A 27049-nucleotide genomic window follows, 5' to 3' on the forward strand; every position below is an offset into this window, starting at 1 on the left:
TTCCATGTTTTTTTTGTTTTTCCTTTGTTTTCTCTCTGCCTTCCCTCCCTTTTGGCTCTTATGTGTCCCCTCTTCTCCCAATATTTTTCTGCTGGTAGACGCTCTCTGCATGCAGGTAATTGTTCTCTGTACCCAACAAATAAGACACTCTCCTACACACTTTAAATATGGCTAAGTTAACTATTTTTTCTAACAATGTAAAGGGTCTTAATATACCGGAGAAAAGATCCCGTCTTCTGCATACGTTACATATAGATAAGGTGGATATAGCTTTTCTCCAGGAAACGCATTTTAAGAAAGGTGTGGCGCCATCTTTACGATCTCGTTATTTTCCAGTGGGGTACTTTAATGATTTCTCCGAAGCCAAGGCTAGAGGGGTGGCCATATTGTTTTCTAAACATTTGGTGCTCTCTGATACCTCTGTGGTCCATATTGGGGATGGTAGGGGATTATTGGTCAAGGTTACCATAGCTAATCAAAAATATTCTCTGGTAAATTTATATGTACCTAATAGAGGTCAGTCTGGCTTTCTACGTAAGTCATTAGAAATGATAGAGGATCAGTTGGAGGGCATCCGAGTGGTTGGTGGAGATTTTAACTGGGCTCTGGAGCCCTCTCTTGACACCACTTCTGGCTCTGCACGCACCTCTTTTAGAGAGGTTAGGAAATTCAGACTGACTCTGCACGATTTCCAGTTGGTAGATACTTGGAGACTTATACATCCATCAGAGAGGGATTACACTTTTTATTCTTCCCCTCATAATTCTTATTCACGCATTGATTATTTTTGTGTAGATCATTCCCATCTAGATCTCCTGGCAGATGCCACTATTGGGCAGATTACTGGCTCTGACCACGCCCCTATATTTTTACCCTTGTATCTGCGTGATCCCCCTTCTCGCCAGTGGAACTGGAAGTTTAATGAGCAATTCCTCTGTGACTCCTACTGTAAAGATCAAATTGGGGAAACCCTAAGAGAGTACATCTCTCATAATGTCACCGACGATGTCTCATCAGTCTCAATCTGGGAGGCTCACAAATGTGTTGTCCGGGGGAAATGTATTCAGTTAGGGTCCTATCTCAAAAAAAAGAAAACTGAGTGTAGGGAAGATTTGTTATCTAAAATTCAGATGCTCGAACTTACCCATAAATCTACTATGTCCTTTGATGTATTTGTAGAACTTCAAAAGGCTAGAGATGCTCTTAATTATCTACTTTATGAAGGAGCTAGGAGAGGGTTTCGAAGATGCCGCCATAAATATTATCGTTGGGGGAACAAACCAGGCAAAATGCTGGCAAGGGCTCTTAGAGCTCAGAGATCCCTGACTTATCTTCAACGTATCAAGGATCATACAGGTAATCTTTGTCATACCGACAAAGACATCATAGCAGTCTTTCAGTCTTTTTACTCTGCCCTCTATAATCTAGGTCCGGATAATGCGAATTTAGATCACGCAGCTCGAGTAATGCAGACCCAGAAGGATTTGGAAGAAATAGACTTCCCTATTCTCCCCGAAGCGGTGACACAGGCTCTTGACTCCCCTTTTACAGAAGACGAATTATCTGTTGCCATCAAATCTTCCCCATCCGGTAAGAGCCCTGGTCCTGATGGCTTCACGTTGTCATACTATAAGGCGTATCAAGATACTCTCTTGCCGCTTTTGTTATGGGCCTGTAATGCAGTTTCAGTGCATACTCCTTTCTCAGATCAATCGCTTGCAGCACATATTACGGTTGTCCCCAAGGATCCATCACTACCGGCGAGTTATCGCCCGATATCTCTTTTAAATGTATGTCAAGCTCTATGCGAAGCTTATAGCTAATCGGCTTAAGCCTCATCTCCCATCTATTATCCACTCTGATCAGGTGGGCTTTGTCCCAGGTAGGGAGGCGAAGGACAATACCACCAAAGTCCTTGATTTAATACACCATGCAGTCTCCTCTGATATTCCCATGGTGCTCCTCTCCACTGACGCTGAAAAGGCTTTTGACCGTGTGGATTGGAGTTTCATGACAGGGGTGTTGAATCGCTTAGGGTTGGGTGCAAGCTTCCTTTCTAAAATTTTGGCCCTATATAGAGCCCCTTCGGCCCAGATACGAGTGAATGGGATCTTGTCGGCACCTGTCAACATATCAAATGGTACTCGTCAGGGCTGTCCTCTCTCTCCGTTGGTTTTTGTACTTTGCATGGAAGCCTTGGCGAGAGCAATTAGAGCGAACTCTAGTATCACGGGTCTTAAGGTGGGTTCACGGGATTATCACCTTGCCCTCTTTGCGGATGATCTGCTAGCGATAGTAACTAATCCGGTTACTTCTCTCCCTAATTTAATGAAAGAATTCCAGCATTTTGGTGACCTCTCTAATTTTAAGATTAATTATAGTAAGTCTGTTGCCTTAAATGTTACCGCTTCGGTTGAGACAGTGTCCGCACTTGGTACCTCCTTCTCCTTTAAATGGCAGACTTCTTCTCTTAAATACTTAGGCATATTTGTTCCTAGTCGTTTATGTGATCTGTTTGCCCTTAATCATACACCTTTGCTCACTTCTATTCGTAAAGAATTGGATAAGTGGAGTTTGCAAAAGTTTTCGTGGCTAGGCCGCCTAAATATTATCAAGATGAATATTCTTCCGCGCCTCTTATATTTGTTGCAGACCACACCGATTGCCCTTCCCTCAAGCTTTTTGTCAGAAGCACATACCCTCATCCGAAAGTTTGTCTGGGGGGGTAGGAAGCCCAGATTTAAACATGAAGTGCTTTTTAGGCAGAAATGTCAGGGAGGCCAACAATTGCCAATGATATCCACTTACTATCAGGCCATTGTACTCGGTAGAGTTCTGGATTGGACTCGGGGCACAGTGGGTAAGCAGTTGGTGGAGTTGGAGGCAGAATCGTCTAATCTTCATTTGAGTACTTTGCCGTGGTGTTCTAAAATTGCTCGTTCTCCACACCCAACAGTGGGCCCTACTTTAGAGATGTGGAGAAAATTGCGAGTAAAACCCGGAATATCTTCAGTGATATCTCCTCTTACCCCTATCTTATATAATCCCCTTTTCCCTCCTGGGAATTCTGGGATGTTTTCTTCGATATGGTCTGCTGCAGGGATTATTAGAGCTGGTCACCTTGTGGCCAATGGTAAATTCATACCCTTCTCAGATTTATGTGCCAATACCTCTCTTACAAACCAATCTCTCTGGGCCTACACTCAGATCCGACATTTTGTCTCTTCTCTGGGGGGTCCTTCAGTAATTGCTAGGGATATGACACCCTTTGAATCTATGTGCTCGCATCGGCAACCTCCTACACATATAATCTCGGGTATATATAAGATTTTATTACATAACATGTTTACTGGAGACCCTCTTTTTGTAAAGGCCTGGGATAGAGATTTCATTAAAAAAGATATACATATCAATTGGGACAGAGTGTTTCTAGTCACTAATGCGTGTTCAAACAGTTTAGAGGTTTTGGAAACGCAATATAAGGTCATGACACGATGGTATCGTTGCCCGGTCATACTCCACAAATGCTATCCCACGGTATCCCCTCTCTGTTGGAGGTGTCTTGGGGAAACGGGTACGATGATGCACATCTGGTGGGATTGTCCACTAATTATCCCCTTCTGGGGTAAAATAATAGCCTTGGCTTTGGAGATCTTAGGCTTCACTGTACCATCTGGTTCGGATTTTTGGTTACTCTCACATACATCTGACCCGATCTCTCTTTATAAAAAGTCCCTCCTTAGTCATATTAATAATGCGGCAAGGGCGGTACTCCCAGTTCATTGGCGCTCCCGGACTCCTCCTACAGTCTGGGAATGGTGTCAACGTCTTGACTTCTATATGACAATGGATGATGTTCTCTATTCAGCCCCTGAGAAACACTCTGAGTTTACTGCTATTTGGTCCAATTGGATTGATTTTAAATCCTCTGCCTTATATGCAGCCCTCATTCCACATTCTTAATTATGGGGAAAAAAAATAAAAAAAAATTTGGGTCTTATTTCGGATATTGGTGCATTCAGGGTCTATCTGCAACCCCTCCCCTTTTCCCCCCCTTGTCTTATTCTCTCTCTGTTATTCCACCCTTTTATTTTTATTTTATGTATTTTTCTTTTTTTTTTAAAAACAGAGATGTCTGTAAGTAAGGATATGTCTGTATATGTGTGTTAATGTCTAAATATATATAAATGCATATATTTTTATTTTATCTCTTTTTTCTGAATATTTTGATATTTTTCTATATTATATAGTAGAATGTTATGTATTGATTTTCTGTTACAAAAATGTGTTTTTGGTCTGAAAATAAAGAATTTATAAAAAAAATAATAACCACCACCCCTACAGCTTAAACTTTGAGAGTTTTTTAACTGGTTTATGAAGCAATTGATACCCCCCCTCCCCATGTAGCTCCACCCACATTATCCACAGCTCCACCCACCTCTGCCCCATCTCCCAGGCAGGAGGGGCTGCCTATTTTGTCAGTCCCTGCCCTGATTCCTACCACCTGATGATATGGTATGAAAGTAAACATACTATGGCATACGCAGTACTGTGAAGTACCTTTATGTAAGTCCTCCTCGGTGGGTAGTGAACCCTGGAAGACGTGGTACGGTAGAAGCCTCTCAGCAGCATCCTGTAATGAGTGGAACTTGCTTTTATCAGGCAGTACAGAGCACTCCTGGTCCTTATGCAGCTGCTGAAGAAGTCTAAAATATTCAAAAACACAAATTATATTGTAACATTTACAGCACATGTATTGGACATTTATATTGATACCCACAGAGCTTCTCTTGTAAGCTGTTTGGTGGCCGGCCTCTTCAGTCCTCCCGGGCGTCCCTCCACCTGACAATAGAGACATAGGAAACAATCTGTATCAGAGTCGCACATTCAGAACTCTCTAACACGACAGTAATCATTGCAATCTGTAAACCAGCAGCGTTTCAGACATATTATTTACTATTTCATATGAGTAATATGTTTTTGTTTTTCTAAATTACCTTTTAAAGGAGATTTGGCAAGAGGTCTATCTATCTATTGAACACTTTGGTCAGGTTGCATATGAGAAAGTGATTCACTATACTACTGACACAATGGTATATTTGCTTCATTTTACTTTTACTTTGAATGCTGCCCATTGTGAATATTTGTATGAAGCTGCCATCCCAGGACCTGCTTATCAGGAAGGCGCTGACACGCTTGTTGCATAGAGGAGTTCCCTATATGTATACACTATATATGTATATGTACCCTCTCACACACATATAGGAACAAGGCATAAAACCTAAGCGACTTGATTTAGGTGGAAGAGTCCCGACTTGATGGAGTTAGGGGTTGCCCAGTGCTTCCGAAGCTACTGAATGCCCCCAAAATGATGCTTGTGTGCTCACAAGATCCATAGATTGGGAGGTATGGTCTGCAAGGATGGAAAGACATAATGTAGTTCTGCTGCCAAACACTGACGGAGTGGTGGTGGTGGACGGGGGAGCTGGATCTGGAGAGATAAAGTTCTGTCCAGTGCGCCACAATACTGGGGCTGATTCTGAGTTATGGACACAAACAGCAATTTTGTGCATACAGTAAATAAGCAGATGCAAATTTAAGGATCTGCCTTTCTATGAAGTGGGGCATTTCAGGACAGGAACAGGGTGGTGCAAAGGGGGTGGGGCTGCAAGGGGCACTATTAAGCCCTGTTATGCCCCCCCTGATTCACAGCTTTGCACTATGGGGGGTAGAGTCAAAAGACACGTCAGAGTGGGCATCTCCATCCTCTCCTGAAGGGAAAACTTCAGATATTGGCGAGTATATATTATTTAGTAATATATATGTTGATAACACTATTTGCAGAGCTATTTACTGAACAGGATTATATTCACATGTATGTGTTGCACTGCACAGCATTGTTTGTGCAGTGCAGTTCAGGGCACAGAGGGTCAGAGATGCACTCAATGCCCGTGTTCTTGTAGTTGACAGATTTTTTGCTATTGCGCATACGAGAAGATCCTTAAGAACTCGTACAGGGCACACGTTACACAGACTGTACACTCAAAGAAGCTGTTGTCATGGAGACGCACGGTAACAGAAATGTCTTGGGAATGTGCTGGGAGTTCCTGGGCGGTGACTGAGATTTGGCTCAACAGACGGAGATGGTCCATCTTATGGGGGTGTTATAGGAGTGTCAGGGGCGTGTCAGTGAGAGTGGGGGCATACTCAGACGCTAAACCACTCACATAGGAGGCCATATGCGGATGGAGAAACTGCACCTGTCATCGGGCAGGTGCAAGTTTTGATGGTGCGACCGATGATGTGACTGATGGTGCCTCTAAAGACACACCGATCGGTATATCGGAAGCCTATGGGTACTAACAGTGGGCCTGATTCATAGACGGATGAAATCACTTTATTCATTTAGTAAACATCCCCATAAAATTCTTTACAGATTTACTGACGTTTCCATTGAAAAAAAATATATTTAATTATGTTACTGTAGGAACAATTCATCTGATTAAAATTTAACTACTTCAGTTGTCTGGAGAGGCATAATCCAAAACTGACATTTAAACCCCATAATAAATGATAACTCGAGATATAACTCCAGGCACCAAACTGAAGTCCAACCTTCTCTACTGTGCTTATTAGTGACCCACAAACACAACCAAATACAATGCAAAAAAAACCATAACATTAACAAATTCAAAATATAGTTTGAATTTGAAATGTTCTAAGATAATAGAAGAGAGGAGTCATGGAACTTAGAAGTATTAGATACCTGATAACAGGGAAATGACTGTTGGGAGCCGTTGTAGGGGAAGCTGTTGCTGGCCACAGCACTGGCAGCTGGTCGGTGAGATCTTTTGCCGGCAGAATGGTTTCCACGTCCACTAAGGCTCTGAAGTGGCGGCCCCATGCTCTGAAGAACTACGAAGCGGTTTGCGGCTGACGTGTTTGGGCAATGAGATGGTGTTGACAACATAGTTGATGACTTAGCTCTATTGCCTTGACCAGGTGGCAAATATAAAACTGTAGGGGATATATGTGACATCTGTCCTCCTCCTACAACAATTTTAGATGGTCCATGGCTCATAATTCCTTTTCCTGCAGATCCTGCGAATGTCTGACCAGAGAACACTTGCACAGCTGGGCCTGGGTTAGGTAACAGTTGCACAGGATACTGTTGGTTAGGCCCAACCATGGCAGCTGTATTGATGTTCATGATTGCATGGGATCCAAGGTATGTTGGTTGTATCTGCCCATGCTGCTTATTGATGGTCTGCATGACCTGGACAGAACTAGGGTTCACAGAAAGCCCTGAAGGAATGTAGAACTGGTTATGATGACCATACAGATGCCATAAAGGAGAAGGGATAGCAGTGGTACCACTAGATGGTGTGTGAGGGCCTTGGTGATAAGCAGGGTTTGGTGGTACAAAATGGGCCCCTTGATGTCTGCCAAACATTGTCTTGTCATTCTGAGTAGGTCTCTGCACTATTAGACCACCAGTTGCATTTGGAAGTGCATGTCTGTGCATATGCTGGCTAGGAATTCCGACATGCTGCACACCAACTGCAATCGGTGTGGCTACTTGCTGTGGCACTACAGGCACGTGGGTCATTGATGCTTTGCCCGCCAGTTGTACAGTCCTTTTATTGGACGACTTAGAATCAGCAATCTAAATGTTACAAAGCAAAAAAAAAAAAGTTTTCAATATAACACAAAGAAAGTGGGAAGTAAATATCTGTTATACGTATAATCTGCACCAGTGATTTCCAACTTGGATATAAATATAGACGTTATAAAAACTCATTTACAAGCTGGTTTCCATTAAAACAAAGACAAAATAAAAAAAACAAAAACTTTCTGGTGGCTCCAAGTTCATTTTGGGGCACAAATTAATCGTTTTACAGTCTTACCCGGATGTTGCCGGTTGGACATTATAACCTTACACTAAATATTACACTACAAGGTACAGTAGACATACACGACGATTTTGAGTTGAACGCAAATCTGCCATATATGCTTTAGCTTTGCGTGCATTAAAATGAATGCTTATATTTGCCTGTATATAGAGTTGGACTCATCATTGTAATGCACCCACCACCCTATCCATACGCTTGGTTCAATACATGTCTTCATCATCAGTAATCACTTGCACCAGCCTATACTTAGTGCCAATGATACCCCTGGAAACAGGCATATTTATGCTTCCATACAACCCTGCACGGCCCACAGTTGCTTCAACATACCCTCACTGAATGTCCCATTACAGCCCAATTATGCCTCTTCAGTTGTAAGTATAGATCATGCGCCTGAAATGCCTACGACTGCATTGCCCATACTTGTATAACTTTAATCAAATCAGCAATTCAGTGTATTTGTGGTGCTGAAAAGCATGTACAATTCAGATGAGTATAATGGGAAGCGATAGGCAGCAAATACCACTATACTGGACCCAGTCTGACGTAATATACAAACACATGTTTAGGTGCTGATTACTGGGTTATTCTTACACTAGCATTGGTGAACATGGAGTTTGCATTAGATGGAGAAATGTCTGTGTTTCTTACTTATTATCTGCCTGTGAGGTAAAACAGTTATTCTTCTACAAGTAGAGGTTGAAACATATTCATAAAGGGGTGCAAGCTTTGAAATAGAAGGCAAATAATTTGGGCCAGAATTTTATAGAATACATGCAAATATTTCTAATAGGACTTTGTGGGGGACAACTTGTACAGGAGCAGAGCAAAACAGAACACTATAGCAGTGGTCATAAGAGGATGGTATCAGTGTTGCTGAGCAATTTGTACCTAGCATGCGTAACTATAATAGTGCATAAGATGTATCCAGACAGCCTATTGGAGTGCGATGACACTGCCGGGCATTCTACCATTCTGCTGCTGCACACATGCTCAGCTCAGAAGTGTATACTTGCTGGCAGCCCAGATTCTCAGACTCCAAAGAGGGAGTGCGGTATTGCTTTGGTGGTATATGGACATGGATGGGCAGATCTCGGCTGGCATTGAAAAGATTGGTGTGTGTGGTTTGGGCGGCTCCTGGGTGTGTATTATTTTGCTCCAATTTTATATTTTAAAATATTGGGAGGCAGGAACATGTACTCCAAAGTAAACACAGGCTTACTTAATAAATACCAAATCTGTTTACAGTGGAAATAATGTTTAAACAGAGTAGAGTCAGCCATTTTGTGGGTGGAATCAAAACTTACAAGACTTCTGCATAGCATGTCACTGGTCTCCAGTGAATTGAATGGCTGCATTTTTTCAGCTGACAAAATGGCTGCCTCTACTGTGCATTGGTGGTAAGGTACAATTTAATTAAAGGAAGGCATCTGTAATAATCAGTTACAAAGATTTTATGTACCTTAGACCAATACAAGAAAAATAAAGAACATATGGTGAGAGCACATTTTAAACAAGGGTGTTTAGCTAAGTACAGCATAGTTGCACCCAAGCAATACAAGGAGGCCATTGCCACTGCTTCTTGTTCCAGGCAAAGTGAATGTGGAATTTTTATGCATGTCCTTGGCAGTTGCTCCCATGCACACCAGCAAGTGAGTGCCCACTTCAAGGGCATGATTGTGCTGCACTTGATAAATGAAACATAGCTGCCCTCTCCGGTAATGGGTATTCAGGTTAGCCATGTGCTGGGGGTGTGGTGCGATCAAGTAGGCGGTGCAAAATGCGTGCCGCCATGCTCACATTATCTTGTCCCTGCCCCGCTATACAATGTTGCAATTTGGCGAATGCGGAACAGGTGAAAAGTACTGAAAGAATTGGGGAAATCAGTCTGTACCCCAGAAAAAGATGCTCTAACATAGGGAATCAATATAGATGTGTATTAATAGCCCTAATAAAACTATTTTGAGTATTTAAGTTGTGTAAATTGCTTGCTATTAGCGTCTTTGTAAAGCAGTATTTTTTGGTGAAAATAAGTATTCCAGGCAAATTTGGGGTACTTGAAAATGGGTGCTAGCATATTTTTATGTCTCTAAAGTGAATCTTTTTAAAACGTGAAAAATCCACCTGCTGCAGGTACCTGCAATCCCAAAAACACCTGACCCATCCTTGCAGCCCCCCAAGAAGCCTATTTTGCTAGTTTTTTTCTTTGTCCCCCCAATTTTATAAATTGTTTACATTTTTACCCCAAAAATGACATGTCTATTTTGGGGTGTTCTTAGGTTTTTTTTTTGGTTTTTTTTGCAGATTTGTCTTTTGGGGGGCTGTCCCAAGGGTTCTGAGTCATTACCCCATGTTTGCACCCCAAAATAAAGATTTTGCACTTCTTTTCACCTGCTATTGATTGGAGAATCTTGTTTGGAGCATTCAATGCATCGAGTTTCCACTTAGGCGAAATTGTCCTGGGTTTGAATTTTTTTAGGCGAAATTTTCGCAAACAAAGTCGAAAAAGGCTTTTTGCCTCTAATTGAATATGGCCCAAAGTGAGGGAGGGGCTTTGATGATGAGAATCAGCGTGAATTGTGTCATCAAGGCTCCCAGACCTCCCACTTGACTCAGGAAGTGGGTGGCGACTTCTGGATTCTGGGAGACTTGCCCACCTTTCCGGACATCCAGGAGAGCTACCCAAGATTCGGGTGAATAGGCAAGTATGACATGAGGTCAAAGAGCGTGTAAGTTATACTGACTTCCTTCACACATTTTAAGTGGTAGATCTGCTCTAGCCTGAGAGTCCAACTACCTAATCTTCTGCAATCAGTATACACCGACATATTCCACATTACCCTGCATCACACAGGGAGCACCACTGCTTGCAGGAATTAATACATTGCCATTCTCTAGGCTGCTATATATTATTAAGGGCTTGTAAAAAAAAAAAACAAGATCATTGTAACACCCAATCTAATTTCCAGGTTACTTTAGTCTAGGATAATTTAATTTAAAAAAAAGTGCAAGAGGACAAACTTACAGGTTTACCTTCCGATCTATGAGGAAATGTATTCAATTCCTGGGGGTCACTTAAAGAAAAACAAAACAAGTTCATCACATACAGTAGATGAAATACATTGAGAGAAGTAAAGTAGAAGCACATTTATATTTGAGCATGAGAACATATTGTATTGTCAAATTGTCATGTGACGTCAGTGTCGAACTGGGGCATGAAGGGCCCACCGGTAAAATGCAGTGGTAGGGGCCCATGCTTAAGGGGTGTGGTCATCCACCAGAGAGGGTGTGGCCAGCCACTACAGACACTTGACTAACCATTAATCATATCTTGGTGTACAGTAGTTTCTATAGAAGGGAACCAAGCCCCCATGTTGATCAGTGGTTCTGCTCCCCCATGTAATAGAGTAACAATCTATAATTTGAGGTCTGTAACCTGAAACTAGAAGAAGAGGGTGGGCCCACAAGCAGTGGGGCCCACCGGGGATTTCCTCTGTGCCCCTGTGTGCCAGTCCAACCCTGTGTGACGTTCATAAGGGCCAATGATGTCTGACATACCTCATTATGCTGCATGTGAACACAGTGACAATCACTGCATCACAGACAGACAGTCCACCTGTATGTATCTAGCTTAATATACACATATCATTTTCTATTTCACTGCTATAGAGGAGGTACTTCACCAAATCGGTACACACTATCCGATAAAACGTGCAATCTTTTTACTTTCGACCAATCTGCACGCCCATCTTATAGTGTGTGCCCCCAATACGTTGTTTTCACCCGTCATTCATTGCATTGTCCCATTGGATGTTCTGCACATCCAAAGGGACAATTTCACGGATGGTGTAGTGTTGTTACATGAAGCATTTAACAATATATCGCGTCGGTACACAGCAGATCATGTCGTGTGTACGGCAAAGCGATATTTTGTTACATTCCATTGTTGAGTCACTCCGTTATTGAGTTGTGTACCCAGCTTTACATTATTCTGAGCCAGTGGAGATTGCTAGGCAGGCTTGAACATTTGCTCTGAACAAATGCATTGCATTTATTGGCTGATTCACACACACAAAGATCCTATACATCTACAGTATTAACATTCTTGAAGCAATTGTCTGCTTAGAAATAACATAAACTGAGCACTTACACAACAGAATCGAGAAGAACGGAGATGACAATCTCATCCATTTTAGCTACAAAAAAAAATATTTAAAGTCAAAATATGTAAATGCAGAAAAAGTATTTTCTATGGTACTTTAGATGTGTTATTATTTTAAAATATTCCTCCAAAAATGCATCATGTAATGAGGAATTACAGACTAGAAGACCAATATACAATTAAAGACTGTGGGGTATATTTACTAAAGTGCGGGTTTACAAAAGTGGAGATGTTCCCCATTGCAACAAATCAGATCCTAGCTATCATCATTTTCTAGAAGGTACTAGATAAATGATAAGCAGAATCTGATTGGTTTCTATGGGCAAAATCTCCACTTTTGTAAACCCGCAGTTTAGTAAATATACCTTTGTGACTGCCAGGGAGTCTGTAGTAGCTAAATTCTTAAAGAAAATATAGATCACTGTTTTATCACACAATAATTGCAAAAAAAAATCCTTGTATTCCATAGATTTAGCACAACTTGTGCCATTCGTAATTCAGCAGGTGCATTGTACAAAGCAGTAACTTGCTGTAATGGTCACATACAGCCTCACAGGTCAGATGCTACCTGCAACTGCCTTTGTGACACATTTTACCACGTTTACGTTTGTTAGACAAATTACAGCAAGCTCACCAACAGGTTAGAGTTATTATTGCTCCAGGGCTCAGGGCTGGCCCGACCCATGCCTAGAGAGCCAGCCAGCAGAGGGTGGAACGAGGAAGCATCTCGTCTGTGCGCGGAGCTGACTGGCCACAACTAAGCCCCCAAGCACACACTCAACAGACCAATGAGGAAGAATACTGGCTCCACCCTCCTCCCTGCTCCCAGGTGATCCCGGGACACCCCTCGGCAACAAAGTAATTGGGGGGAAATGTGCTGCTGTTGATGGCGGGGGCGCAATATGCTGCCAGGAAAGTGGGGTGAAGGGTGGGACGCGACTCACTGCTGCAGCTTACTAAATTTAATAATATAGGTCCGCCCCTGCCAGGACTAACAGGATTCTCTCACTTTAGTAAATATACCCCTTATTGTTAAAACATTAAGTGTCAGCGGAATACTGACGTGCGTGGTCCAGTGCAAATATCTCTCCAAATTGATTTCCCCCCTAAGATTCTAAGGGCTTTATTTACTAAGCATTGGGATCTAAAACCCGGCGCTTCCTATCATGGTTAAATAGGAGATTTAAAAAGGGCAATGATTTTACTAGCAAAAGGCTAGTAAAACCTTATGCCCTTTTAAATTTCAGGCATAAACACAATGAGAAACGCAGAATTTTAGATCCCAGCGCTTAGTAAATAAAGCCCTAAACCTCTTTCTTCAGTTCACCATGTTTAACGATTCACAAATCTTTTCAATTTCATAATGTCTCTCAAGGAATTACCAGCTATTATAAAGTGAATTAAATATCACCTTCACTGACACATTATAATGAAGTAAACTAATATCCATACACCTAAAAGCATTCTGAATAATTTCTATTTTAAATCATTGTTTTTTTTATATATATATATTCAAAATAGGTAGAATTGGTCCTATATGCCATACTAGGCTGTGGTTTGTTTTCTTTGGTTTATAATATAGAGAAATTTTTGAACAAACTAGTTAAAAACTAAATTTCACCAGGTAGCAATTAATATCTCAACATATGAAAATAAATCAGATGTCCTGACTGACTGACTGATCAACACCCAGCCCAAACCTCTGAACCTACAAACATTAAAATCAGGGAGTATATTTCTTCCATGACCTAGGTACCCAGTAAGAAGGTATTTTTCGAAATTCGACTCCTAAGGTGGTGAAAAGGGCTAAAATGTTTCCTGTCCCTGTGCAATAAGATGACCTACTGTCTCATCGTGGTTGCAGCACAGTTCAGAATTCACACACCAACTGTCATCCCAAGTGCTGCCAAACATCACTGGCAGTTGGTGTGGCTCCCCTATTTGAATAGTGAGGGAAGGGAATGAGGGGTCTATTTACTAAGCCTTTGATGGAGATAAAGTGGATGGAGATAAAGTACCAACCAACCAGCTCCTTCCTGTCATTTTTTCAAATACAGCCTGTGACATGGCAATTAGGAACTGATTGGCTGGTACTTTATCTCCGTTCACTTTATCTCCATCCAAGGCTTAGTAAATAGACCCCTGTGTTACTACAGAGGTGAGAGAGGAAAATGTGTTATTACAGGGGAGAGGGAGTGGAATGTCTTACTATAGCAGTGATGCATTACTATAGAGGTGAAGGATTAATGTGTTACTGGAGTGGTGAGATGGAACTGAAAAGTGTGGCCCCCATTTACTAACGAGTTTTATCACCAACACGAGTGATACATTTCACTGTGTATGATAAATGTTGCTCCAGCCAATCAGCTCCCAACTGTCATTTGTCGAACAGTTGACAGTTGTGAGCTGATTGGCTGGAGCACCATTTATCATACACAGTGAAATTTATCACTCGTTTTGGTGATAAAACTTGTTAGTAAATGAGGCCCTAAATATCTAAACCAGGTACATCAGCTAGTATATAATATTAGCACATTAACAAACACATAACACAAGAAAATCTACAAGGTATGATTCACCTGATATTATGTCACTGAGACTGGAAACAGCAAACACAATCTCTTGTGTTCAGTAATTCCTGCTTTCTGGTTCTCTTTGTGGTGAAGCAGTTTATGACATTTTTCTTTTTTAATATATATTTGTAAGTTGTCTTAATTATTAATGATATGATATTATACTATGCAACAAAGAATAACATGACTGACCTGAAAGGCCCTTCTGCTGACTGTACATTGTGATGTCACTTGTGTGGTAATAAGACATCTGTGATGTCATCAAGAACAGGATGCTATTGCGTGAGACACATTTATCACAAAGTTACCTTACAGGGAGAATACATATGTGTTGCTATAAACCAGTTTAATAACATAGTTGTCCTTGGTCATTGAAATATTGATGTTCAGAGGATTACTCAAATGTGAACACTAATACCCCTTTCAGACATACTGAGATTCCCGGGATTTTGGCCTGCCTCGGCCAAAATTCCTGGGTCTCATGTCTGTGTGAAAGGTACGTTCCCGGGTAGCCGCCCCTGCAATCGACCAGGGTCTTTCCCGGGACTTAAATCCCGGGAAATTACCCTGCTTCTGTCTGAATGGTGCTACCCGGGAATTTACTACTCCCGGGCAGCACCAAGCAGCTTTTGCATGTAGCTGACAGCGCAGAGCGTCCTATAGGGAATTAAAATAAATGTTAAAAAAATTATAATAATAATAATAATAAAAAAAAACCTGCATTACGATTGGCCAGCTTTTGGCTGCTGAATGATGACATCATCATCAGCCAGAGAGGGGATAGGCTAGCAGGAGCAGACGGCAGAGAAGAGGCAGGTAAGCAGAAAAACCCTGCTCTTGTCTGAAAGGGATCTACCTGGGAATTTCCCGGGTAGACACTGTAGTGTGAAAGGGGGGTCTCAACTAAATACCCGGGAATTTGCACAGGAGAAATTCCCGGGTCTGAGCAGGACATTTCCCGGGTTGTATGTCTGAAAGGGGTATAAGCAAGTCTTGTACCTACTTGTAAATCCCTTCTGTGTTCACTGTTACTATCTTTGTAGATTATGCTCTATACAAAACTTCTTCATAGATAACAAACAATATGTATAATATTGTATAATATGACAATATATATGTAAAAAATATAATCCAAGGAATAGATGGCACTCCAGGAGATTGCAATAAACATGTTCATTTATTTATTTGCAGAAGCAACATTTTCGTATCTAGTATGATCATTTCTCAAGCTATTCACACTTATCATCCCTTATATGAAGTGAATATATATATTGATCCTTTGTAGTAAATTTCTATATTTAATACAGTAATTTAGTGCCCTTGTGTTAGTTAATATAATTATTGGCCCTATGTTTTGGATAGAAACTAAAATATTGTCTCCAGTAATTATCAATGAACATCATAATATAAATTCATCATATGCTGGTCCATAGTTTATTTACTATTCTTCTGATTAACTCCCAATTTTTTTGTAGTATATTAGTAGCACTAAATTACTTACTTTTCCTTTTGTTCTATTTTAACATAATCCAGTGGCATATACGAATAAAACACATTTAGTAACACAAACCGAGCATCTCAGCTTCCCAAAGCAGAATGAGTTAATGGGCGGATGTCCGCCATGTGGTAGACGCAGAGCCAGATTAATAACAGGGCAGCTAGGGCAGTTGCCCTGGGGCCCCCACACATAGCTACATCACCAGTGTGCCATATGTGGACTGGGGTTTCTGTGTGGCATAATATGATCTGGGGGAACTACAGTGTGTTTAACACATTTGTGGTGCTGGGAGTAGTTACACATTATACTTTCTAATGACAACTCCAGCATATCATTTTGACAATTTTATTGGTTGGGGCCCCTTCAAATTTGTTGCCCTAAGGCCCCACAAATCTTAGTCTGGCCCTGGGTAGACAGAAAGTCAATCTGGAGCATCACACATGAGAAACCAAAAATAAATATAGATGGATCCGTATTAAAAATCTAAATGAAGATATATTAACTGCCACCTCAGATGTACTCTGCTAGTTCACAGCTGCCTCAAAGGCGTATCACTGACCTCCTTCCACATAAGATATTATTTAGGAAAGTGAATTGGTCGCCTTAATTGATGTTGTTAACCAAGCGGGGGTGTTTCAGAAGAGCTCTACTGCTTTCCTGTTATTGTTACACCAGCAATAGCTGGCATACTGTTAGTATTGGCTTTTGGGGTGTACCCCACACTTTTTGTCCCCCCAATTTTGGATTGGCAGCATTAGTACTGGCATTACTTTTGGGAGGGGAGGAGGCCCATTTTGTGAGTTGTTTTGGCATTTATTTTCTCGATTCTGTGCTGAGCCTATTAGTACTTTTTGATTGGTCACGTCATTAATTGTCTATGCAGTGCCCGTACCAATGAGGCCTTGGTGTGTTTTTTTTGTTCCAAAAGCCTTCGTATTTTCAGAAAATAACATTAGTTTGATTAGATTTTTTCACAGGGTAAAGGATATTTACTGAAAATGGGCAGAATTTATTTTTATTCATTTAGATTGCAAGTGAAATAAGAGAAATGCTTTGGCATGAACCAACTTGCCAAAAGAGCAAAAAGCAGTATTCTACATGTAGGGTTTCATAAAAAAAAAATCTGCACTCCGCTCAGATACTTCACAATCCGCTCAGATATTTCACAATGGCATATGCAGAAACTCTCCTGGTTAGGTAAAATAAATGTAGTGAAGATGAATATACTTCCTAGATTACTATATTTGTTTCAAACGGTACCTATTAGACTTCCTGCTCGATATCTATCAATAGTTCACAATGTTATCTGGCATTTTGTGTGGAGTGGCCGGAAGCCGAGATTTAAACATCAGGTCTTGTTTCGGCACAAATTACAAGGGGGTAGACAGCTCCCCATGATTTCAGCTTTCCACCAGGCTACTATCCTTCATAGAGTTGTAGATTGGTATCAGAATTCCCGGGTGAAGCAGTGGGTTGCTATACAATCAGCCTCTACCAACCTACATTTGGATATTGCTCCGTGGTCCTCCAAACTGCCGTGTATAGATCACCCAACTGTAGGGCCTACTCTGACATTATTTAGAAAGCTGAGGTTAAAGTCTGATGTGTCCTCGGTGGTGTCCACCCTTACCCCTATAATATACAATCCTCTTTTTAGCCCTGGTGTATCGAGATATATGGCATCTAAATGGTCCGCTTTTGGTTTAAGTAGACTAGGTGGCTGGGTTTCTGGAGGTATATTCAAGTCCTTTGATGCATTGTCCAAGGAAGCTGGCTTATCTAGGCAAGACCACTGGTTTTACCTACAAACGCGCCATTTTACTTTCTCTCTGGGTGAAATGGGTAATTTAGGGAGATCCTTAATTTCCTTTGAATCTATCTGTGCGAGTGATGCCACTCCTCAACATGTAATCTCTTCTATTTACCGAATTCTTTTAGCTATTTCTCTTCCTGAAGGGACATCCTTTCAAAGTGCTTGGGATAAGGATATGGTGACTAAAGATATTCAGATTAATTGGAATAAGGTATTTCAATATGCTAGTGCATGTTCCACTAGTCTGGAGGTCATAGAAATGCAATACAAGGTTCTGACGAGGTGGTACCGCTGCACAGTTATTATCCAGAAGTATTCTCCTGGGGTGTCGCCTCTTTGCTGGAGGTTTGGAAGAGAAAAAGGTACAATGTTCCATATTTGGTGGGATTGCCCGTTGATTACACCATTTTGGACCGGAGTTATACCCTTGGCATCAGAGTTTCTTGGTTATCCGGCCCCTGCAACCATACAACCATTCCTTTATCTAGATATAAGAAGTCTCTCCTAAAACATATGAACAATGCAGCCAGAGCAGTAGTTCTGCTTCATTGGCGATCCCCCCAACCCAACCAATCTGGGACTGGTGTCGCAGGTTAGATTTCTATATGTACATGGATGATGTATTTCATACGGCCCCGGAGAGACAACCTGATTTCACTGCACGGTGGTTTAGCTGGTTATATTTTAAACTCTTCCCCTCGTATAAAGGTTTGATTCTGTGGGATACAGGCCGTACATCCTCCTGAAGTATCTCTACTTGCTGATCTTAATAATATTATTATTTTTTTTTATTTTATAGTTTTTCTGCTATTTCATTCTGCGTTTATTTTTGTAAGTTTTCAGTGCCCTATCTGTAACTTGCTACTTTTCGTGCATCTTTTGTACACCCCTTTTTTCCTTCCCCCTCTCTCCCTTTGACTCACCCCCTTTCTGTTGTGTGTTTTCAGTATTCTGATGGACAAGTTTAAAAAATTTAAAGTTTCTATCTTTTCTAATATAAGATATTATATTATCTATTGTGATTGTTTTTGTATTGGTCAAAATATTTTTGCTGGAAACTTTCAAGTTGTTTTGATATGAAAAATTTAATAAAAAATTTATAAAAAAAAAAAAATCTGCACTTAAGAATTATTATGAACTTTTCTGTAGTTTGAATGAAATGCATAAAATGGGTAGGAGTAGTGTGGTAACCTAACAAGCTTACTATTTTGAGAAGTAGACAAAATACTGCATGAAACGAGGACACCCCTGTGGTTACTCATGTCAGGATGGGCTATCTGGATCTTCTAAGGATTGTTTAATGCTTTCTGAAAATAATTACCAAATGTGCACGTCGTGTGAAAGAGAGGATTCCTGTTTTTCAAACAAAGGGTGTATGTGCCATGTTGTGAGAGACCGGGCATTTGTGCCCCACCAACTCCTGGCGCTACTAGTGTTTTTGTAATGCTGGGTGATCACATGTAAATAACTAGTCATGAAGTCCTGGTCTCTCCCCAGCTATAGTGGGACCGGTATGAAATACCGCCAGACGCATGTCCGGCGGTTCAAATCCCGACACTGGAAGACCGGCAGTGAAGATCCTAACAGGTAAGTATTTTATGTATTGACTAACCCTCCTTTAAGGGTGCCTAACCCTAACCTCCCCCCCAAGTGCCTAACCCTAACCCCCCATGTAAGTGCCTAATCCTAACCCCCCCTTCCCCGCAGCCTAAACCTAAGTCTCCCTGGGGGGTGCCTAACCCTAACCCCCCCTTCCCCTAGCCTAAACCTAAGCCTACCAGGGGGCGGGGTGCCTAACCCTAAGTCTCCCCCGGGAGCCCCTAACCTAACCTTCCCCCCCTGCAGCTGTCCGCACCCTCTGCCCGGCTTACTTTCGATCGGTATGCCAGGCGTCGGGCTCCCAGGCATAGGTAAAATGATAGGCGTTGGGATTTCGACGCCTGTCATTAGACCCCTGCTGGGATTAGACAGTCGGGAAGCCAGCAGTCGGCATTTTGACCGTCGGCTTCCTGACTGCATCCTGCTATAGTAGCAGGAAGCAGCAATGGAGACACTTCTAGGTAAGTTTTTCTTCCATTTAAAGGTATATCTGTAGGATGGGCCACCCTCGTCCTTAGCACTGTTGAGTTAAAGACACATATTTGTCAGACTGTTTATTGTACCAGGGGGGAATTATGGCACCGACAGATTTGTGAATTTTTGTTCGCAGACTTAAAGGTGGTGAGTTCCGATGCTGTTGCTGGGTCTACATGACGTGTGGGGGCAAGTTAATTGGATTGAGCCCAAAGTGTCCACAAAATGCCAGAATACAGCTTGTTATAGTTTGTTTTAGTGTAGTAAAAACAAATGTCACATATGTGATCATGTGGACCATAGAAGCGATACTATTGTTTTCACCTCAACTGAAGAGGAATTTAAGATTGACATTTTTTTTAACTGCCAATCTACCTATGTAATTTATGTTATTCAATGTGGGTGTAAGGCTCAATATGTTGGACATACTATATGCACCGTGAATGTCCATTTTCTAGAACACAGATGTTGTCCTAACCCTTCACTTCCGCAGCCTAACCCTAACTGATGACTGTCGGGATTCCGGAGTTGGTATTCTGACCGTCGGAATCCTAACCGCCGGGATCCTGACTACATCCTGTTTTGAATATTTTTGAAACACACAGTCTACCCAGACACCTTTTGTCTTGTCCTGAAGGTAATTTCAAGAAATTTGGAGTCAAAGCCATTGAACAGGTTAAGCTTACAAAGAGAGGTGGAGATAGATATCAATTACTCTGTAAATGAGAGGCTTTTTGGATCTTTAGACTTATCACTCGAGCTCCATATGGACTAAATGACGCTCCATAGAAACATGTCACTATATGACCCCCCATTCCGCCTTTTTATCTTGTTAGGAGACTTCTGTACTGTTGATGTATTGGATCGGCAGAACACTATAGTTCCCTAGGGGTTCTGCCAATCTGATTTTATACCCACAGTCAACTGTCTCTCTACGGTTATCATGATTATTATTTGTCTATTATTGTCTGACCTATAACTGTTGATGTACTTGTTTAATAGGATGTTCAATCCTGATGATCCCTGTGAGAAATTAATTTGTCCATGAAGGTTATATTCTAATCCCAATAGACATCTAATGCTATTATTATACTTTGTTTATATAGATGAATTTTTCTCTATAGAGCTTCATGGACTAATTTGAGTTAGTATTCTTTATCACTCTGATCCTCATTATTAATTTATTAGACATAAAATATGGATGGAAAAATTTATGATCTATATCCGAGTTATTGGAGTTATTGGAACAATGTTTTTGTTGATTATGTTTTTAATTTATATGCATTTATACATTTATTAATACATTTTTTTATATATATTTTTTTTTAATGTAATTGTATTACATATATATTTTTTTATTAGATTTTTTGCTTATAGTATACAAATAAATATATATTTTTTTTAAGTTCTAATTCATATATCAATGAATTGGCAGAGAGAAATCTGATTTGCATTGGACGTGGTGTTTTGTAAACAGTCGAGATTGACTAATATGAAATTGAACATGTTGAAGCTATACCATAGCCCCTAGGGAGGTACTCACCATTTGCCCCTGAGCCAAGGATTCCGAGTAGGTGCAGTCCCTGGCACCCTGACAGGAACCAGATGATGCTGAGGAAATAAATGCAGCGTCTAGGGAATAAACAAACACAGACAGTCAATACGTGTTCTCTCCCTCCCTCCAATAGGGGAAAGGGACATGTCAAGGGTGACAGTGATCTTCACCAGATAGGTGAATGATCATCACAGGCACAAGGCCTCAGCCACCCCGTTTTCACCAATTTAGTGTTTTCGCACTAAGGTGTAACATAGGTCTTACACGATTGCCAAAGCGTTATAGGGAAAGAAAGGGGAAACAGACACACACTGAGTGACTACTCACTTTCAGGACTCATCACCTCGCTCATACATCGAGTAGCACCTGTAAGGAGACACAATACAGCCTATCTACACTTCTAATCTAATAACTAACACTCTTTTACTTAATATGGCTGCTCAACTTACACACCGCCCAGAACTATAACTGAACGAGGGCCTGATTCAGAGACATATGCAGTGCTGATATTTACACAGCTGAGCGATGCTACTGCACATGCACAAAAAATCTAGAAAACCTTTACTGCGCACACGTGAACCACTGTGTGTGATACCGTTTGCAATTGCGTACAGTATTGCTAACACTTGAGAAGGGGTTTGTGATCCCTGGGCGTATCAGGTTGACTAGGAGGTGACCTAAAGTGATCACAAAAAGGGGCAGTTTCCTAGGAGTGTTATGGGAGTAGTAAGGGCGTGTCTGGGAATGCTGTATGTTCCAATCGCAAATACAATGCTTCAGAGGCCATATTTAGTTGTATTTGGGGAGAGTAGCTACAGTAGAACCTAGGCTACCACAAATGTTGATGGTGCGACCGATGTTGTGTCAATATTAGTGTGTTTTCAAACTCCTTCTAAAATGCACAGACCACACATCCTGAAAGTGGACGTATCGCTGCTCGTACACTCCATCGCACAGTGGAGCACAAAGGGAAGGTTGAGATTAGCATTTGCATATTCCCACAGCCCACCAATTTTCCACGTGATCACATAGAACAATGTCTGAGGGGTCAGGTGTTGGCTGTGGGTCGCTCTTAACAGGGAAAAGACAAGGTTGCAACATATTGCGATGAAGCACAAGGAACCATCTGGACCCATCCATAGGTTCAACCCAATACATGGGAGAGTCAGGAGAGAGTTGAGTCTCAGCACATATACAACTGCTTCCCATCTGTCACTAAGCTTACTACTTGGTTGCTAAAGATGGATCAACACCTTCTGCCCATAATGCAGTGGTGTGGCAGCGAAATTCAGTCTCAGGTGAATGATAGTGCACATCTGTTCTTCCAGCAGGTGGTGAGTGACTTTCAAATATCACTGCAGCTTCTGTGACCATCCGGCTGCGGTCCTCACTTCTTGAGACCACACATCCTGAGACAACTCTCCACATATCCAGAGACAACTCTCCAAATTTTCTTCCCTGTGTGGCCAAACGTCAAGTAGTAAGGGGTATACCTTGTAGCATGATAAACCCGATTGTTGTAGGCCCAAATTAGGTTGGGTACCTCTCAGGCCACTTCCATTTTTGATCAGCTTTGGGGATTCTGAGTATCTACAAAAGAGTGCAATTTAACTGTTCATAGTTCATAGTTCATAAACTCCATTTTCCTGCGGATGGTACGAGGTAGACATGACACAGCTCTTGCATCAGCCACCCCTAGATTCAAGCACCTTGATCAGAATGAATCCTATCTAGACACCCATACTTGCAAATTAACTGACACATGATAACCTGTGCAGCGGACTCTGGCATTTGGTCCCGGGTAGGTGCTACAACAGCAAATATAGTAAAATGATCCATTTAGACCATACGGATGTCCACTAACAGAATCGCCCAAGAGGACACGTCTAATATGAGTAGCTCCAAAGGCCTACCAGTTTGGATAGTCAAAGCTGGGTTTAACCCTTCCACAATTCAGACCGGTTCAGCACACTTCCTCTACCAATTCTCTAAGCCCCTGCTGGAAGTATTGTTGTTGCAACCAGTTGAAGGTCTCCTCCACCAATAAGGTCCAGGTTTTGTTCCTGTAACCACTCCTCTTGTGTCTTGGTGATGACCATGGTTGTCAGAGCAAATACACCTGGAACTTCCATGTTACCCGAGTGAGATAGGCTATTTCCACTCCTTCCTGGTCTTCATCACACAGGCTCCCTGGTCCAATTATGAGGAATTGAGAAAAGGCATCCACATTGCCATTGTGATAAGCGGGCCGGTAGTGAATACGGAAAGTTAACTTAGCTAAGTTGCCCACTCATGCTGTTTCAGTGAACCCAACTCTCTAGGTTCCAGATAGGCCAAGAGATTATTATTCGTGAAAATTACAAATTTCGCTCCTGTCAGATATTCATCAAATTTGTCAGCAACAGCGCACACAACAGCCAGCAGTTCCAGTTTGAATGAACTGTACAGTAATATGCAGGATTCCATTCAGACTCACGCAAGCTTAGGCTACAATAGGTGATGACATATTCCTTGCCAACCTGGACTGGTGCATTACAGCACCCAAACCCTGCAGACTGCCGTTGGTGTAAAGTAAATGTTTATTAAAGTCAGGATAAGTGAACACTGGTGCTGTAGTCAATTCTGGTTTTATACTGTTGAATGCACTTTCCTGCTTGAACCACCACTCTACTACCCGTCATTTCACCTCCATTGAAACTCCTCTCAACAAAACATGTAAGGGGCCTGCAACCTTAGATAAATTTTGAATTAAATGTTGGTAATATTCCACCAATTATAAGAAAGCCCAGAGCTTGGTAACTGTCGTATTTTCTACCCTTGGATTGCTGTGATCTTGTCAGCTGTGGAACATTCTCCTTCCCACTAAATGGTATGGTCCAGATATTTCAGGCTGGGCTTTCTTCAAATGGTACTTCTGGACTTCATCTTGAGGCCGTATTGTTCCGGATGCTGCAAGACCAGGTCCAATTAAGCTAGATGCTCTGCTTAGGTGGTAGCAAAGAAGATATCATCTAGATAGATCAAAATTTAGGTATCCCAAGCAGCGCATCATCACTTCCTGGAAAGTAGCAGGCGTATTAGTGAGTCCAAACGGCTTCCTGTAGCACTCAAACAATCCCATAAAAGTGATGAAGGTGTTTTTTTCTCCATCTCCCTGCAACCAGGATCTGTCAATATCCACTGGCTAGATCAAAGTATTGAGCACAACCTGCCAAGGATTCTTTGATGCACAGCAGAGAGTAAGTGCAGCTATTTATTCACTGATAGTTCACACGGAAATGTAAAGTCCCATCTTTCTTCCAGACGAATACTATGCTCTCCACTACAACACCATTGTCCAACATCTGCTGAAGCATGGTTTTTACCTCCTGATAGAGAGCCTGATTCAGAGTTGTACACAAATGCTCCAGCAGCTGTGGCTATACAAAAATATGCTAATGCACCAGTAGCTGGGACAGAGATGCCCACCTGAGCCACACACAGACGCAGATCATTGGGCGCAGATCATGCAAACATCGAAATCCTGAGTGAGTTTATGGTCACTCAGAATGTGACAGGCACTGAAACGCTGGAGCCATGTTTTCTGCATACGGGAAATTGTATGCAGGCTGCCTACGTTTTTAGTTGACATTCCCCATTGCTTCCTCCAATGCTCCTTTACTGCCAATAACACTGAAGATAAAAACTTGCAGCCTACGACTACGGTAATATACCTTCCCGCTTGCGCAGTACTAATAAGACGCATGTGCGGTTGCAAAAAATAGCTCCATTTGCATAAAAATCAGCATATTGTACAACTCTCAAACAGACCAAGAGTCTGGTGGAAAAAAAACTTGCTGCATTTTCCACAACAATTGTTCCAAACAAGAAACATCTGCCGGTAACAGGTCTGTAATAGGAACCTCCATCTGTTCTAAGATGACTCATTCAGTGGAAGGTAATGTAGATATTCTGGTTTAACAGGACTGCCACACTCCAGGATTTGTTAGGAACTGGATACAATTCAATCCAACATTGCTGAAATGCCTCAGCCAGCCTGACAATCACCACACTGACCAAGACAGTGTCCGTAGGAATTTTTTGTAGTTGATCTCCCACACTGCAGTGCCACATTGGAACCCTCCTATTAACAACTACAACCAAAGTTTGTGCCACCAACGGTCCTCCACACTCTTTCTCTAGAGGTCTGACTGCTTCCACAATAACCTCTAAACCCCGCAACCTCTATTGTGTCCATACATTCAAGTATCGAATTACCTCCTGTGGGGATGGTACAGTACAACTACTGTATATCCTGCTGGTGGTTGGTCTTGATTAGTCCAACTTCTTCTACACCACCAAGTTTCTTCTAGTTCTGCTAGCCCCTATACAGAACTCTCCTATGGCTGTGTTTGTTCCAGGGATAGTGTTTTGGCCACATGTGCCCACTGTTGCATTACTGCAAAAGGATGAAAGTTGTCATCTTGATCCCAGCGTCAGTTTGTATACAGTGAAATAACAAGGCCTCTTTTGTGGACACCTTAAAAAACAAGACTTTCCAAAAGGGCACATTGCATAGCCCCATGATGAACTGATCCAGTAACATGGGGTCTGTTTCAACTAGATCCAGTAGTCCCCTGGGGTCTCTTTATTGTAGTTCAGCCAGGAGTTTTTGCAGGGCATTGGTATATTGTGGCAGAGATTCATCTTAGCGCTATACCCTTGGTCGTCAACAAAACAGCAGGGGAGGTATCCACATAAATATCTTGAAGACTCTGGAAAATGTTATTCAGCGCCATTCGCTGTCCCTCAGGTCTCAAACCATCTTGCATGCCTTACCTTCGAGAGCATGAAGGGCCAGTTCTGTCTGCATCAAAGGAGTGACCTGGTACAATCTTACCATCCCATGCAGTCGTTCCCTTTAGTCGTTGCTATCATCAAACCTTGGGAGATTAGCGAAGATGGTGCTCAAAGGTATGAATGGAGTGATGGTCACTGCAGCCACCAGCACAGAGTAACTAGAAGGTTGGGCCAGGCTTCCCAACTCATTGTTCCTGTCCATGCTACTACTGGACTGAAGGTTCTCATCACCACTGTCGTGGTCTGGCACGTCATTATTGTCGTGACTCATCCTGCCCATTACATCAAGTTTGGAAGGTATACTGTAGCACCTATGGGGTATTCACTGTTTACCCATGGGCAGAGGTTTCTGAGTAGGTGCGGTCCCCAGCGACGTGACAGTAACCAGATCAAATTGGTCCACCAACAGTCCCAGTCACTAGGCTGATGAATTCAACACCAGCAGGGGTCGCAAACACCCCAAGGTCAGTGACCACTACAGCAGTGGTGACCTCAGCATAAGTTCACCACCAACCTCCTTCCACAAGCATATAGTTTACTAAGTGTGTATAATATATAATAAATTGGCACCCATGGGGTGAAATCATTTAGTATTCTTCTGGACGAGTTCCTTCTATAATGTTGAT

General features: G+C 41.9%; 1 pseudogene; it reads right to left on the reverse strand.

Annotated features, from left to right (window-relative positions):
* Positions 1–26694, reverse strand: part of LOC148518282 (BRD4-interacting chromatin-remodeling complex-associated protein-like) — a 42117-nt pseudogene extending 15423 nt beyond the window's left edge.
* Between the last annotated feature and the right edge of the window lie 355 nt (positions 26695–27049).

The sequence above is a fragment of the Taudactylus pleione genome, unplaced genomic scaffold, assembly GCF_031769625.1.
Source record: "Taudactylus pleione unplaced genomic scaffold, aTauple2 ptg000201l, whole genome shotgun sequence".
In the NCBI taxonomy this organism is placed as follows: domain Eukaryota; kingdom Metazoa; phylum Chordata; class Amphibia; order Anura; family Myobatrachidae; genus Taudactylus; species Taudactylus pleione.